Source organism: Vulpes lagopus, chromosome 4, assembly GCF_018345385.1.
Source record: "Vulpes lagopus strain Blue_001 chromosome 4, ASM1834538v1, whole genome shotgun sequence".
NCBI classification, from domain to species: Eukaryota; Metazoa; Chordata; class Mammalia; order Carnivora; family Canidae; genus Vulpes; species Vulpes lagopus.
Genome location: NC_054827.1, coordinates 105190562 through 105203711, shown reverse-complemented (window position 1 = coordinate 105203711; position 13150 = coordinate 105190562). Strand labels below are relative to the sequence as shown.

General features: G+C 37.3%; 1 long non-coding RNA gene across 1 annotated transcript in view; it reads left to right on the top strand.

The window, feature by feature from the left end:
* Window positions 1-13150, top strand: part of LOC121488665 — a 124521-nt gene that overhangs the window by 78734 nt on the left and 32637 nt on the right. Inside the window, exon 2 of the long non-coding RNA XR_005987201.1 lies at window positions 1832-2037. This is a non-coding gene — a long non-coding RNA (uncharacterized LOC121488665). The remainder of the gene's footprint in view (window positions 1-1831; window positions 2038-13150) is intronic.

The window sequence follows — 13150 nt, the reverse complement described above, 5'->3', positions numbered from 1 at the left end:
TCTGATGTTCCATGTTTCTACATGTTTAAGTGGTTTTGAAATGAAATATACATTTTCAAGTAAGTTTATAATTGGTTGCTCTGGCGAAGTTCCAAGCTTATTTGATGATGCTACTCTTTCTTTCCTTTTTCTTTCTTTCTTTCTTTCTTTCTTTCTTTCTTTCTTTCTTTCTTTCTTTCTTTTCTTTTCTTTTCTTTTGTTTCTTAGACAAAATAAAGTTCTAACACTGCTTATTTTGCTCATGTAAACTGCCATTATTCCAAATGATTTTAAGTGTACATCTTTGAGGATGGAAAACCAAACACATTTACTTAACCTCATCATGGGATACCTGGGAGGTTAAAAAATGTTATGATTGATCAATGTCCACAAATACCCCTGGTCAAATTTTGCAGCCTTGTGGGATGGCAGTAGTAGGGTAGAGAAAGGAAGGCCACAGTCAAAACTGTAGCCTCCTTTGAGCCATGTTCAAACTCAAAATCCTTTAAAGTTGCACTTACTAAATCCATCTCTCTTGAATTATCAATAGTAACTTACTGGTCTTTCAACATCATAGACTCATGCTGTGAAATTTTGAAAGCCATTATTATATGCACAGTGTTTAGGGGGAAATGAAATCCTGCCTTTGTGATTGTACCATAGAGGGCAATTGCAAAGACATGCAGCCTGACAAAGCACACATTCTGTGGATCTAGTATTTTATTTCTTTGCAATTGGTACCCCAGATAATAGAATATTCCCTTGTGTTGTCACTGAGGCATTTTCATTTCTCACTGGCTATTTCATGCCATCCTGAGCATTTAGCAGAACACCAATACCAGAATGTCAGACTAAGGATGTCTTCCTATCACTGAACAAAACTATCTGAGATTTGTTTGGGCTTAGGACAGGAGTGGACAGCTAGGAAGCATTTTGGTCAAGGAGAAAAATGACACATTTCTGAACTGGAATGATAGATTTGGAAGCCTGCTGATCTGTGTTCATTTTTCTTTTCTGGGAAATGAAAAAGAAAGAGAGAAAGAAAGAAAGAAAGAAAGAAAGAAAGAAAGAAAGAAAGAAAGAAAAGAAATACCAATTGCCACAACTAACTAAAAATAAAGCCGATGGGCTGTTCCCCTATATTGAATTTACAGTTATGATAATTCTAGTTAACTATAAATATTCTGTTAAAAATCTAATTTCTCGAGGTGCCTGGGTGGCTCAGTGATTGAGCATCTGCCTTTGACTCAGGTTGTGATCCTGGGGACCTGGGATCGAGTCCTACATCAGGCTCCCAGCAGGAAGCCTGATTCTACCCCTGCCTATGTCTCTGACTCTCTCTGTATCTCTCATGAATAAATAAATAAAATCTTTAAAAATTCTAATTTCTTTGTTCAAAAAGCTTGTAGGGGTTGAATATTTAAAAAAAAAACTTTCTGATAGATGAGTACCAAATATATGGTGGTAATAAATTCTTGCACTAGGTTAACTATACACTTTGCTAATAATGTTGGATGACGCAATCCACAAACACCACTGGTAGGCTGGATTTTGGCATGTGTACGAAGGTTTTATTGAACATACATTGCCAGTGAAACATGCCTTGCTTATTCATGATCAGGCAGCTGTGTTTTATATATATTTATATGTATATTCATACACATATACACATACACACACAGTCCAGATCACTCCCTTGACTCCCTGCGGCCTTTCTGATAACTATCTTACAGATCAAGAGAACTGTTTCTTTCTCTCTCAGCCAGGTTTTGTTTGGGTTTCTCTATGTGTCAGATGGAAACAACCATAAAACTTCACCCCATTTTACCCCATTAAAAATATGTTTTCACAGGGTTTGTCAATTTCTCTGAATGCCTGAGTAATCCTGCACCATTAAGTAGGCAAGCCAGATCAGGAACTGCAGTGTGATCCAAGTGTGAATAGTGACTTGAAGGAGCAGCAGAGGAAATGCATCTTGAACTTTCCTGAGTGATCGTCCCTCCAAGGCAAAAGTGATGCAGGATGGCCAGTGTATCTCTGGGCCTGGACAAGGAGTGGGTAAGATAATTTTTTCCTGAACAAAATTATTTTTTTCTGTTTATTTTCATCTTTCCCTTTTAAAATGTATAGATTTAGGTAAGTTCATGTTCATATATGTGTGTGTATATATATATATATATATTTATATATGTGTGTATAGATTACAAATAAACACATGTGGGTAATGTTTGAAAAAATGTTTACTGATGGGGTCTCAGTAAGAAAAGTTTAGGTAATACTGCCTATGAATTTTCAACCATTTTATTTGACTATCTCAATTCATATTTATTGTCAGGAATATATCTCTTATATAATATCTCTTATACATCTCATATATAATGTCAGGCAATAATATCTCTTACTTTGTAACTAAATATTTTCAATAAGAATTTCTTCTTCCTATGTCAAGCTAAGAAACAGTATTATGACTGGAATAAGGTAGGAGCCTCAGATTGTCTTTTCTTAGAGATTGCTTATAACTGCTGGGTGAGGACCCATTTCTTTAGGGGGAAAGCTAATGGAACAGAGCACAGCAGTGAGCAGTAGTAGCATTATTCCTACCAAGCATGCTAATTGTCTGCTTTAGGGAGTCCCCACAACCTTGGATGCCCAAGGAATTGAGTAAAGCTTATCATCTCTACAATCTGGAAGTTGAGCTCCTGAAAACAAGGAGACATGCATGGAGCTTGGGCTGTAGATCCTGGGGATACACCCAAGCAACAGGACTTCTTTGATGGCAAGGCTAGAAAGTCAAAAGCCTGTTTTGGAAGGAGTGAGGATCTACAATACTGAGGCAGGGGTTCTGGTCAAAAGTGGAAACCCAGCTGAAAATGGGACACAGATTAAACATGAGGGTTATTACTTTCTCCTTAGTTTTTTCATGTTGAGGAATGTGGAGAGATTCCTTGTTCTAGGAGCTAAACTAGGTATGGACACAATGGTGTGCAAAGGTGGTGAACACAGTCCCTCTTATATCAGAGTTTACCTTGTAGAGGGAAGTCAGGAATTAATAAAATATTCAATATTCATGCCGATAAACAGAGAAGGAAGTGATCTAATTCCATAAGGGCATAGAATAAAGGAAACTATCCCATAATTTTATGCTGGGAAATAGATGTTGAGGTGTTACGCTGCATCATCATTTCAATATCCTGGAATTTTAAAATAATATGACACTAACCATAGAAAATTGTTAGCCTAATTCATGGTACCATATAGGTTGTGATTAACTAATAAACATAGTTTTGCATATGTGTGTGAGAAGGTAGGAATAAAAATAAGAAAGATCACAAGAACCCAACATTGATTATTTATTCAGCAAATTGAACATATGTCAGCACTGAAAAAAATAGGTATAGTTCCTTTTCTCAGGAAGCTTATTTTGAATGAGATAGACAAGAAGCAAATGACACAATAGGGTTCTCAATTGTGATATGTGCCCTAAAGAACCTAAAACAGGGTGATGTTGGTGATTGGATCTGAAAAGTCCAAGGGTACTTTGAACTGTGTGATTCAGGAGGATCCTTCTAAGGAAGTCCCAACTGACTTGTGACCCAAGAGATTAGAAGGACTAAAGTGCCAAAGGATTAGGGAAAAAAGGTTCTGAGCACAGCAACAGCAAGTGACTATAACATCTCTAAGGTAGAAATAACGTTAGCTTGAAGAATAGGTATCTAAGAATCTCCATCCATTCCTTCTCAGTAACATTGGTTTCCCTTGCTTCTACTCTTTCTTTCCTGTGTTTGGAGGAAGGGCAAAAGGTCAGGGAGATACTGACATCAATGCCAACAGAACTCTAGCCACCAGCCTCAGGTTATATCAGTTCCTGGAAACCAGAGGTATGACTGGTCTATGAGTGGAAAATAGAACCATTAAGTGGTAGGTCAACTGGTTTTACCATAGGAGAGTTAGACAAGCTAGCAAAACATCCCAAACTGGAAGTTCTGATGAGTAGGAACACCATCCTGTTTAGCACGGACATCATGTCTACTTTGAATGGGTCACAACAAGAGTGTTTAGAAACCATCCTTTCCCATAGAGAACAAATCCAATGACAGCAGGCTGCCAACTTAAGGGCAAAATAAGCCTAGTGGCTGAAGGTGAATGTGCTGGTGAAGGTGCTCTGATGAATAAGGGAAAGAGAAAGGAAAATTCTGTGTTAGCAGCTTTTGAACCACATGAAATCAGGCTTTCAATTTTTAAAAGCCCCCAATTTATTCCAGCATGTGCTACCTCCACTTGAGTAATTCCAAAGGATGCTGCATCCATCACTACAAGAAATGCTGGGTTTTGATAACTCAAGAAAGATTGCTGATTTCTTCAAAGTGCAAAGCTGTGAAACCCCAGGGTTATATTTATCCCTTTCATATCTCTGCTGACAAGCAACATGGGGCATGTAGAAATAGTTTAAAATGTTCATGGTGAGAAAACATCATCCCTGAATGATATACTTCACATGTGCAATTCAATGGAATATTGTCCCCCTCCACACCAAATTCCACTTCTTCCCCTAACCTCTTATGAGTTTGCCATTAGTATCTGATCTGTTCCCTTTTCCTTTATCCATTCCTTTGATTCTCCCCTATAAATTATTTGTAAAGAGAAATAAGACCTTGAAATTCTAAATGGCCCTGTTCTTGCTTCATATGTACATGTGTGCCCACATGTTTGTGCACCCATGCACATAGAATTTGGCATTAGAGAAAAAGATGGGAATCTGGGCCCAGAAATATTATAAATATTAGAACTGGGGTGACTCTTGAGTTTTCTAACTTCCAGTTTCCTCTAAAGTAAGTGATGAAAATAATACTTTTTCTAGAGCTTTTTGGTGAGCAAAGAAATTATCTGTTTAAAGGAATTTACATGAATCAAAACTCGACAAGGCAAGGTATTTTAAGGCTTTGGTGATAGTGTTTAATATGACAGTTAAAGGAGATGTCTAATCTGAAACTTTACATAAATTTTGGATTTCATCCTCCCTTTTCCATTGTCCTCAGAATCTGAGATCCATGTAACTGTTGAGATTTTGAAGCTTTCCAATGCCAGGAAATTGAGAAGTTGTTCTCCTAAGATATGTGTTCCCAGAGCCTTGGATTTTATAGAAAAATAAGGCCACCAAAAGTAAAATAAATTTGAGATTCCAAGAATATGCAAACATTGGGCGTTCTGTTACTCATTGACATTCAAAAACTTTTGCTTATTAACTACATGGTTTCACCCTCAATCATAATTGCTCTGGAATTAGAAGGTGCACCCATGACAGAGATCGATTCCAGAGACAGATCTGTTGACCCACAGGAGCTTCGGACAAAAATCCTTTGCTAGAGAGGGAAGAGATTAGCATTCACATTAGGCAAAGGAACCTGTTCCAAGGTTTGAAACCTATCTTTAGAACCTCATTAACACAGTATGAGAAGGTTGTGATATAGGAATTCAGAAGTGGGTATGAAGTCTCTTACTTTGAACTAGTACTTCTGTTCTTGCTTGTACCAACTTCCCGTTGTTATTCATACGAATTAGATAGCTATCTATATCTCTTTATCTATTTGTGTATTTCTATACCCCAAACACTTTCCCTTGAAAAATGCATCTGCCATAGGCAAACTATATAAATCTACATCAGCTTGAAGTGAAACGATGACTATGGGAGAAAGTTATTCAACATACAGTGTGATACTAGTTTCAGGTGTAGAATTTAGTGATTCAGCACTTCCATACATTACCCGGTGCTCATCACAACCAGTGCCCTCCTTAATCCCCATCATCTATTTAACCCATGTCCCTACCCATCTCCCCTCTGGTAACCATCCGCTTGTTCTCTAGAGTTAAGAGTCTGTTTCTTGGTTTGCCTCTCTTCCTCCCACCTCCATGTTTGTTTGTTTTGTTTCTTAAATTCCACACATGAGTGACATCAGATGATACTTGTCTTTCTCTGACTAACTTATTCACTTAGCATAATACTCTTTAGCTCCAGCCATGTCATTGCAAATAGCAAGATTTTGTTCCTTTTTATGGATGAGTAATAATCCATTGTAGAGAAAAGAATAAAATAAATCCTTTTGATTAGAACCACTATAAATCACATGTTTGGGAATCCTATAGATACTCATACACATTACAAATCTATTTATTAACTCTGAGAGATTAGAATTACAATAATTTGATTTCATGGGAAAAATAAATGTAACATTTTGTATTGTCTAAGACATTTTATGAAAGACCAAGGTGCTGAATAGTAGTAATCATCAACAAATAGATGTTCCCTAACTGTTCATATGGATGAAACAGCATTAGTGTACAAAGACCTCACTTCTACTATGAGGAGTTGGAATAAAAATAAAAATGGAATAAATGACTGTAGATTACCTTTCAGAACTCATATTTCATTAATCTACATGAATATCATTGTCTTAGTTTAATCCTGGCCTGGCCAATGGCAGTAATTTTCTCCATGGTAGGGGATGCATTTTTAACCTAACAATGTGATTAGGTGGGCCAGGAGAAATTCAAGGAGCATGAGGAAACAAATTGATTCCAAACTTGCATTTCTGCAGCAACTCCTAACCTTCATAGGTACAGCAAAAGATCCCATTGGCTTTCCTTCATATCCTCAATATCTATAACAATCCCTTATATATAGTAGGTAATCAGTGACTAAACTAAGAATCTGATGGGTGAATTAACAAAGTATTATTTCCCCCTTCTACTTTTTCCTTTATTACATCAACTAAAATTTCTCTCCTTTAAACGAACTAGGGGGGTGTGTGGAAGGGGAGGTGGGCGGGGGGTGGGGGTGACTGAGTGACGGGCACTGAGGGGAGCACTTGATGGGATGAGCACTGTGTGTTATTCTATATGTTGGCAAATTGAACACCAATAAAAAATAAATTTATATATAAAAAAATTTTCTCTCCTTTAGTTCTTTTTTGTTTTTTCCTTAACTCCTAGGGAATATTGAAACAATCCTTTGAAAGTGTTCTAATGGATAAAAGAGAGAGAAAGGATTAAAGTCATAGACAGTACTGTGTATCCTGTTGAGAGTAGTGAATATAATACTTGAAATCACTAAACTTTATTCATATTAACAATGTCTTATATTGCTATAGTGGTTTATACTTTTTAAAAAGTCACTTGATTTTCATAATCACCCATGATTTTAAAATGAGAATGGATCTGGTGGCCAGCTGTTGCGCTGCCTTGGCAGCGCGATCTGAACCGGGATCGAGTCCATGTCGGGTCCGGTGCATGACTGCTTCTCTCGCCTGTCCTGCTCTCTCTTCTCTGTGAATCATAATAATAAATTAAAAAAATGAGGAATTAAGTGAGCAGCATAGTGCCTACGTTAGAGTGGCGATGTCACAGGTTCAAATACAATACCGTCTTTCACTGCATTCTTCTGCCTCTCTATGAGGAGGAAAGTTAACAGAGCCTTCCCCTTAGAATGCTAAAGAAATATATTCCAAAGCTGACATTGAACAATTGCACAGTGCTGAAAAATGTTCTGTAGGAGCCAGCCAAAGGGAGTGAAGTCAAATTCTGGAAATAAAGATCAATGAGAAGTTTTCTTTCCTTTAGAGAAAACACTGAAACCATGAACCTCTAAAATTCTTCTGGTTCAGCCTAGACTAAAGCATGAAGGTAATTCAATGCATCCCAATCACTCATTCAATCATTCAATAGATATTGCTTCAACGCCTCCTAGATGATAAGCTTTTCTGGACATTGAAATTTGTCTCTAGAAGGTCATCTCCAAGTTTAGGAGGCAGTGGGACTGTGGACTATGCAAAGAATCAGTAAGATTCTGGTATTATTGATCTATTTAGAGACTGAATAAAGGATCTGAGCTCACTCTAGATTTCTATCATAAACTGGAAACTTTTTCCACAGTGATATCTCTATCTTAGTCACAAAAATAAATGTGAAATAAGAAAAAAATCAGTGAAGTACTGGCATGTGTTCTCATGGTAGTCATGCCTATTATGGGCTCCCCAAGGATACACAGAATACTTTTCATCTCTGGTATTCCATGGTCATGCTAAATGCTTAGCACCTCGTGCATGCTTGATGGATGCTTTGTCAAGTGAACAACTAAAAAACACTGCAATTCAGCTCTGCAGAAGAAAAATGATGCTGGGCTTCAGAAAATATTGAATACCTCTGGACAAACACATTCAGGAAGGAACCATGTGTGAGTCTGATGTGGTTCTCTAACCTTGAGGACATTATGCTTTCCTGGACAGATTAAACATTTAACAACTAATCTAGCCATGAAGCAGAAGAAAAAGCACTGGAGGTATATATGCTAATGAGCCTACTGACATCAACATTTTTAAATGGCAAGAATTATTTTAAGCAATAATATTAGAATGTATTTTGTATTCAAATTACTAATGAAGAAAAGCAAAGCAAGAATATAGGGTAGTACCTACATGCAGATTTCAAGTGACTCAGCATCAAACGGACCCAGGCTAAGATTTAAGACATCATCCTTCATTCATCAGCCATGTATTGGATGTATCTGCTGAGTCTACAATGGGCCAGGACTGTGCTATATTCTGAGAGTTTGGGCAGAAGTGGACAAGAACCACAAGGTCTGCCTGCCTCTTGCTTAAAGTTTACACAGAGCCAATAACATCACAGATAAATGCACAATTACTAACTAATATGTGCCATGAAGCAAAAGGAAAGGATGGGATAGGAGATACAAATGACAACTCCTCTGGGTGGGGGAGAAAGTATATCTAAGTGAGTACCACCAGCGCTAGGGCCTGAAAATGAGCTCACCTCTCCAGGAGAAGAAACAGTGGGGAGAAACCATCACCAGTGGGAACAGCATAGAGGGGAAAAAACTCTGGATGGAAAAGAACTAGACAGCTTTGAGGATCGGAGAGGCTCAGAAACTGGAACTTATCAAGAGTTGAGGCCAGAGATCCTGAGTGCCATACAGGTGGGCAGAAATAAGGCATCTCAGCCCTTCAGCAGACTTGCTTCACACTCACTCATGAATGTAGGTGACAGCAGTAATTTCTCTAGTGTCAGCTATCTGAAAACCATCTAAACCAGGGGGGTATATTGCTTACATTAGTAATATTTAAAATAATAATAAAGGGGCACCAGGGTGGCTTTGTAGTTGAGCATCTGCCTTTGGCTCAGGTCCTGATCTTGTGGTCCTGGGATGGAGTCCTGCATCAAACTCCCTGAAGCATGGAACCTGCTTCTCCCTCTGCCTATGTTTCTGTTTTCTCTCTGTGTCTTTCATGAATAAACAAACAAACAAACAAACAAAACAAACTGGGGAAAAATTATTTTCCTTTTTTGATGCATGGGCATGAACTCAGGCCCTGAAGCCTGAAACGCTGAACTTCCATCACCATGGTCTTTATGATCTCCAGGCTGACTGAGCTCCCAATAGTGAAGAAGAAACACTTCTCCCTTCTGTGTGTATGACGGAATTCTCCAGGTACCTCGGTCCTGCTTATAAATATCACAGGCAGCCACCGAGTTCCTGCCTGGTTGAATGATCCGCTTTACAAGCTTCTTTCCAGGTTTTTGAGTAAAGGTTTCCCTTATTAATTTTACCAGCCAGCATTCACTTAGCATTTGCTTTGAGGCATAATTGACAGGCAGGGTGACACCCGCCTGAGAGAGAGCCATAAATCAGAAATAATTTCCAAAATTGGCTGAGGGGCTGAAGTGTTGAATAGGCAAATACAGGTAAAAATCTCTTTATTAGGGCTGACAGGGACAGCAAATGTCAGCGAAGTGTTTCCTAATGTACCAGGCGAGATTAATTTTGGGGGCCTTTCCTGCACCACTAGGATGTTGTGTGTTCTCTAACAAGTATACCTCGCAGGGCTCCATAGCAGGGGAGTGGTGCAGCTGTAATTGAAGAAGCAGCTAACTCCTGAAAGGCAGGGAGCTCAGTCCTATAGCATTTTCCTGCTCTTGGAAAATCACTCTTCTGTCTTTAGACTCTATTTGCATTTTGCATTTTTTTTTTGTATGTGCACGGTGGAAAAGAGCTATAAGTCATGATCCAAAGAACTCAGCAGGATAATGAAGCCATACAAGGTATCCGAAAGGAAAGAAATCATCTACTGCATGGTAGAAGAAGAAAACTTTCATGAAAAATGGGGATCTGGAAAAGTAAGACTGAACATGTGTATAATCTCTGTTAAAAAAAGAATTCAATTCACATCTTGGGGGTAAAGAATAATGCCATCTTTTTCTTCTGTTTCAGTTTCATGGAGATTCAGGCATAGGCCCTCTCCAACCCTGCTTCAGAGATCTCTATTATAAGGATAAAATTTGGTCATTTTGTAAACAGTACACAGATGCTTGTGCTGTAAATTAAAAGAAAATGCAGTGCTTTTTTTCCCCTCCAGATATCTATTTAAAGATGTTTTCTAAGTTATAGCTGACAACAGCAAGATGAAAAAATAGAAAATAGGATGAAAATTATATGCTGGGCAAAATTATACCCCAGTACATTCTGAAAAGTCTACACAGTAGCAAAATAGTAATCCCATCCTGGAATGTTCTCCTCCTAACAGTTGATAAAATAGATCAGACTAGAGACTTTAAGTCATAGATATCATTAAGAAGACTTATTTTTAGATAATTAAGGAATGAAGATATTTACTAGCTAGGATCAGAAATATAAATAATACTTTAAAGGGCCACCTCTTTGGGCAAGCAAAATTACCTAGATAAGAAAAGGGTGAGTAGCTGCTATTATTAGACATCAATTCTTGGCCTGACACTGTACTAGGCACCTTGCATATTCTATCTTCACAAACACTGCATAGCACTTGTCTGTATTAAATTGAGTTCAAGCAACAGAAGCTCAAAATAATAGTGATTTTGATAAGACAAGGTGGTATTTCTTTGAAACAAAACTATGTCGAGGTGAGCAGTTTGGGATTGACATTGTGACTCTGCCCCTAATGTTGCACCAGATGATTAGCCTTTTACCCCATTTTTTGGTTCCCCAGAGGGTGTGGTCCTGTCCCTCATGGTCCGAGATGGTGTTTAGAACTCTAGCTTCAAAAAAAAAAAAAAAAAAAAAAAGAACTCTAGCTTCTCATGTGCATGTTGAGTGTCAAGATGAGGAACAGACAAAGCAGAAAAGCAAGGACCTGCCTCAGTTCTTTTTTTTTTTTTTTTTCCAGAAAGTTTCTGGAAAGTAGTTACATGACATTTACATCTTATCCATCCAAAGTTAACTGCAAAAGAGTCTGAGAATTATAGCTTTTATTCTGGGCAGCCATGTGCCAGCTAAAACCAGGACTTGTCTTACTGTCTAACTGTAGAAGAACGCAAGAAGGTATATTGAAAGACTATTAGCTATCTCTGGAATGATATTATTTTTCCCGTTTTGCAGGTTAGGAAACAGAATCTAAGAGAGGTAAAATAATTTTTCCTAAATTAAAAAAAAAAGCTAGTAAGCAATTTCAAAGTCTGCATTCTTCTCATTTTGCCATAAGGCATAAAAAGAATAAGAACTGATCCAATTAAATTTTTTACACTCTGTCAAATTTAGTTCAATTCAACTAATTCTAAAAGCTCGTATCTTGTGCTTACCATAAGTAAGAAACTATTTTAGGCATAGGGCATTGTGCTGGCTAGGAGAGGATTTATGGAACATAAATATGGATGAAAATATAGATATGTTATTTCTTTTTAGTATATCTATAGATGGCAATGGCAATGGAAACAGAGATACAGGCAAAATAGATACAGGCAAAATCATGGGGAAGGTATGGAAGGATTAGCCTCAAGACCCTTTACTTGCTTGAGCCTTCAAAGGTCCAAGTAGGGAACCCAACACTGGGTCATTTGGTTTTGTACCATTTGCAAAAGATATTTTGAAGATTTATTTATTTATTTTAGAGAGAGAAAGAGAGTGTGGAGAGATGGAGGAGCAGAGGGAGAGCGAGAGAGAATACTCAGCAGAATCCCCACCTGAACATGGAGCCCACATGGAGATGGACCTCATGACCCTGAAATCATAACCCCAGCTGAAATCAAGAGTTGGTCACCCAACCAACCGAGCCACTCAAGTACCCCTGCAAAAGATATTTTAGATATAATGAGCTACGACTTCTCTTTCTTCTTTGACTTTGACTTGTTCACATTTTCCCTTGTGTTGGGTAAATCACTGGAGTGGCCCCAGTTATTTGAGGGACTCCCTTTAGTTATTAGGGGATGAGTTGGGAATCTGCTCAGTCTGGATCTATGAGAATTCATTTACATGACTTACTGTCACTTCTACATGTAGTTAGTTTGTTTTAGCAATCCTACTGTAGGAATGGCCTCAAATATGCTCTTATAAATAATCAAAAGTAGTGAATCACATCAATACATTGGGGGGAAAAATAAATATGAGATGATTTGATGTAAAACATTCACATTGAGAAATTACAAATAGTATTTCACTAGAAGGAGTCAGTTTAGTTAATGAGTGATGTCAGAGTATTTTACTCCTCAAGAGCAACTGAAATGGCCTGAAATCATGTGAAAAGACTTGAAAAAGGTTCTCCCTCAAAAGGTATTCCTATTTGACAGTAATTAAAACTTTTACCTGAATTTGCCAATTATAAGAGTTCTGAGTTTTAAAATATTTTCCCTGAACATTCAACAACTTAAAAACACTAAATTTGACTATTATCCTTTTCCATCTTGAGTTGTATTAGCACCTTGGTTGAAAATTACTGGGTCATATATGTGTGGTTCTATTTCTAGACTCTCTATTTTGCCTAACCAGCCTATGTTGTCTTGATTTTTATTATACCTTCATAAAAATTCTTAAAATCAAGTAAGAAAATTTGCCAATATTTTTTATTTTTAAAACAGTTTCAGCTTTGCATTTTAATATTAATTTTAGAATCAGACTGATAATTTACACTAAAAACAGCCTGCTGGGATTTTGATTCCTATTGCTTTGAATTTATACTTTAAGTTGAGAGAAATTTGTCATATTAAAAATTTTCAGTCCTCTTTCTTTAGTTTTCTTAATTTATTTATCTTTAAATTTATTAATTAGTTTTCAATGTACATCTTTTGTCAAATCTATTTGTAAATGATTTGTTTTATTCTGACTTTTTTTTACATAGCAGCATCTCTTAAAATT